General features: G+C 29.1%; 1 pseudogene; it reads left to right on the top strand.

The window, feature by feature from the left end:
* The first annotated feature begins 703 nt into the window (after window positions 1-703).
* LOC145046150 (B3 domain-containing protein At3g11580-like) lies at window positions 704-3,079 on the top strand (annotated as a pseudogene).
* Window positions 3,080-4,158: the final 1,079 nt, after the last annotated feature.

The raw sequence follows: 4,158 nt of genomic DNA, 5'->3' as shown, positions 1-4,158 counted from the left end.
TTAATCAACTTACATTTTAATTTTAAAATTCCCATAATTATAGATCATTAGTTTATTTTATTTATTATAATTATTTGTTTAAAATTAAAAGATAAAAGACATTTACATTATAATATGTTATTATTTATCTTATTTTTTTTATAAATTCAAAGTTCTCAAATATTTTGACTTATATATTTATTTATTTGTTTTAAATTAACGTATGTAATATACCGATATCACAACTCTATATATATATATATAAGTATTTATTACTCTTTTAATTAATATGTAACTAATGATTTATTATTTGTTTATCATTGGTGCTGTTTGGTTTTGGTGAACTGGATTCTTAATAAAAACCCGCACCACAACGATAACATCGATTTTTGACAAAAGTAAACGCGCATCGTCAGTTTTTGCATCGGTTTTGGTTGGTAGGATGAGGTTTCTAGGTTTTTTTTTAATACTTGAAATCACAAACTAACCGGTAAATTAGCCTACTCCTAGAACCATCTATATTTTCTAACCGGACTTGAACCCATGAACACTCGTTTGAGAGTGTCATGTAGCTACACCAAATGCTCTTTAATGTGAACTAAATTAGTTAATGATAGTTTGTCTTGGCTGAGACACTCTCCCACGCACCTATTTTGTACCTACACATAATATTTCCACTTATATACACAGTTTTTGTTTTGGTGTTCATTTCCCACACTACAAAATGTCCCTCGATCACTTCTCTTCGAGTAACCTAGCTGAATCACTCATGGAAACTAAGAATAACCCCATCTTTTACACCCACCACCCTCAACTTCCCTCTTCCGATTTAGGTAATTTAAACCTCAACCCTCAAAACGACAGCCATCAACCAGAACAAGTTTTCATTAACACCAGAATCACAACCATCGTCGCTAAAGAAGCCATGTTTCAAAAAACCCTAACCCAAAGTGATGTGGGAAAACTCAACCGTCTGGTCCTTCCCAAACACCATGCCAGAAATACTTCCCGCTCCTCCCACGCGATGGTGGCGCCAGCCGCCAACAGAAGGGTGTGTTGTTGACTTTCGAGGACGAATGTGGGAAGCTATGGCATTTCAGGTACTTGTACTGGAAAAGTAGTAAAAGCTACGTGTTAACCAAAGGTTGGAAGTTCTACGTACATGAAAAACGTTTGGAGGCTGGCGACATCCTATTCTTCGAGCGATATAATTGTGAAAGGACATTTATAGGATGGAAACGACGGTCAGCAGCTGCAGCACTAATTAATGAAAGAATAGTAAGGGAGGTGGCTCAGCCGATTGATGGTGGTGCTCAGATTAATCGTTGGAGCAAAATGTTCCATCATGCGCACTCTGGTTATCCATCACACCATTCGGCAGTATCTATTCCTCTACATGCAGGTACTTATGTTCCATTTCTTATTTTTCAATTTTAATATATGTATATATATATATATATATATATATATATATATATATATATATATATATATATATATATATATATATATATATATATATATATATATATATATATATATAGGGGGAGAGAGAGAGAGTAAATTACACGAATGGTCACTATAGTTTTGGGTAATTTGTACGTTTTGTCCTTCATTTTTTATTAATAGGAAAGTCTCTACAGTTTATTTTTGTTGTGTTTGAACCGTCTCTTACTTTAAAAGACTATTTTGTTTTAAATTTTTTAATTTATATACATAAAACGGGATAGATAAGGTAAGATAATGTGAGGTTAAAGTGGGTTCAATATATGTTTATTTAAATAAATTTAAGAATCAATGGTAAAATAGTTTTTTTTATGTAAAATAGAAACCGAGCGCCAAAAAAAAAAACAAACAAACAACGACTTTCCCAATAAGAAAATACGTTAGGCACCAAACGTGCAAAGTACACAAACCATATGGACAATTCGTTTAACTTGTGTGTGTATATATATATATATATATATATATATATATATATATATATATATATATATATATATATATATATATAAAATTGATTGAATAGGAAAAAAATCGTTTATGCATTTTACTAATCTAAGTGTACGATTAAAATTATGAAATCAAAAAAGAATGAAGTTATTTAGTTAGATTGATAACGAAATTTATTGAAATCAAATGTAAATATGAATATTTTTTATAATTTACATGGGAATCAAAATGACATGTTTTGTAATCATTAAGTATCATTTTTTTTTTCATATATCTTTCTATATCTTTCTATCTAGTGACATGTGCCAATTAATTTAATTTAAATTTGATTGAGATGTTAATTTCTCTTTACATAAACATTTATTATTTATATTGATCATTTACATGTAAATGGTGGTTCATATTGATTACTATATATTAAAATTCTATTTTTTTATCGACTAGTTAATGAATGATGAATGATTGTTTAAAAAATAAGAACAATCATGATATGTTATGGCTAATTAATGAATAATAATTGTTGAAGAAATGAGACCACATGTTATTTAATTTCTACATAAATTCATTACATTTTACACTCACAATATCAATTTGAATCAAAGCTTTGAGGATAAGAAATTTGTTTTTTTATACATAGATATGAATTTAAAGTTTTAAATGACAAAAAAAATTGTGAGTTTTGATATATTTGATCTTTTAATAAAAAAATAACAAAAATAAGTGGGTTTTTTTATTTCTTTAATAAATACTGTTTTGAAAGTTAAAATACAAAATTATAAAATTAAAATACTTCGTGTAAAAAATAGAAACTATAATCAATATGTTATTTTTGCATACGTCTAATGATTCGTGGCTTACAATCAGGATATTGAGATGATTATTTTTGAAATTCTAGAGTGTAGGGTATACATGACTGGATGGTTTACACTTTGGTTTTATAATACTAATATAAATACTGTTAGATAATGGAGAGGCAGGAGGTGAGTATGAAAATGTGGTTAACTACCAAACCGGAGTAGGAGCAACAAGACAATTGCGATTGTTTGGGGTGGACCTTGAGTGTCCGAATAATTCAGAGACCCACGCTGGTCATCCTGATTATCAACATCGACTTCTGTTTCAACAATCTTCATGGAGACATGGTTAGGTATAGACTATCATATTTGTATACTAAATATTATACTTATAGTGAATTTCAAGTTATGTGTTAGTTTTAGGTTTCACTAGTTTTAACAAGGACAACATTAAACCAAGAATTGAAATTATGGAGTGTTTTGTTTCTAACGAGAAATATATATATATATATATATATATATATATATATATATATATATATATATATATATATATATATATATATATATATATATAATGTGTTATTAACAAACCCGAATATTATATTTTAAGTTTTTTTTTGTTTGGCTCTCCAACTCATACTCTTTCAACTTCTAAAATGTTTATGTTGTAACAACAAAGTTACTTTTTGCAGCTCTTCACATGTCGGTAAAGAGAAGCTTTTGTTTCAAGTGTTCGAGTTCATTAAATGCATAACCCATAACCGCAGAAGGAAGACTATTGAAGTTGACACCGAGGTTTCTGATGACTGCAACACGAAAGTTGTGTGTCTTTATTGTTTTTTAGGGAATATGTTTTGTAGAAGTATGGTGTCAATAAGGCATCCTTAGTATGTGTATGTAGTCCACGGTACTTGTGCATGGTTTTATCCAACTAAGTAATTTTCGAGTCTTTAAATAGAGGTCTTTGTAGTTGATTTAAACTCTGATTATGATTAAAGCATTGGGTAATATCTAGTATTGCATCATGTAATCTCGAAATACCTAGTAACCTTTTGTAAGGGTCGAAGACATTTTGTAATGAGTCGAAGAGAAGACCCTTCGTGTACTTTGTAATATATTTATTAAGGCATCTAAATGTTCGAAGCCTAAATATCAATGTCTTAGTATTTTTTCTATATTTCATGTTTCCTATAAATAGAGATTTTACTTAGAGTTAGATAAGAGTCTTTACAAAATTTGTCTTTTTACTCCTAGTAAAACTTTGGAAGTATAATAGAGCTGAAACAAGATCATATTTACATCTCGTGTTCATTTCATAACGTTTTTACTCTGATTTAATTCTCTTTACTCGATTAACTCTTCATCAATTGGTATCAGAGCAGGAATCATAGCTGCGATCTGATTTTCAGTTGAATCTATTGTTTTTGAA

Source organism: Lactuca saligna, chromosome 5 (assembly GCF_052625555.1).
Source record: "Lactuca saligna cultivar CGN05327 chromosome 5, ASM5262555v1, whole genome shotgun sequence".
NCBI classification, from domain to species: Eukaryota; Viridiplantae; Streptophyta; class Magnoliopsida; order Asterales; family Asteraceae; genus Lactuca; species Lactuca saligna.
Note: the sequence above shows the minus strand (reverse complement) of the source record. Positions and strands in the feature narration are given on the sequence as shown.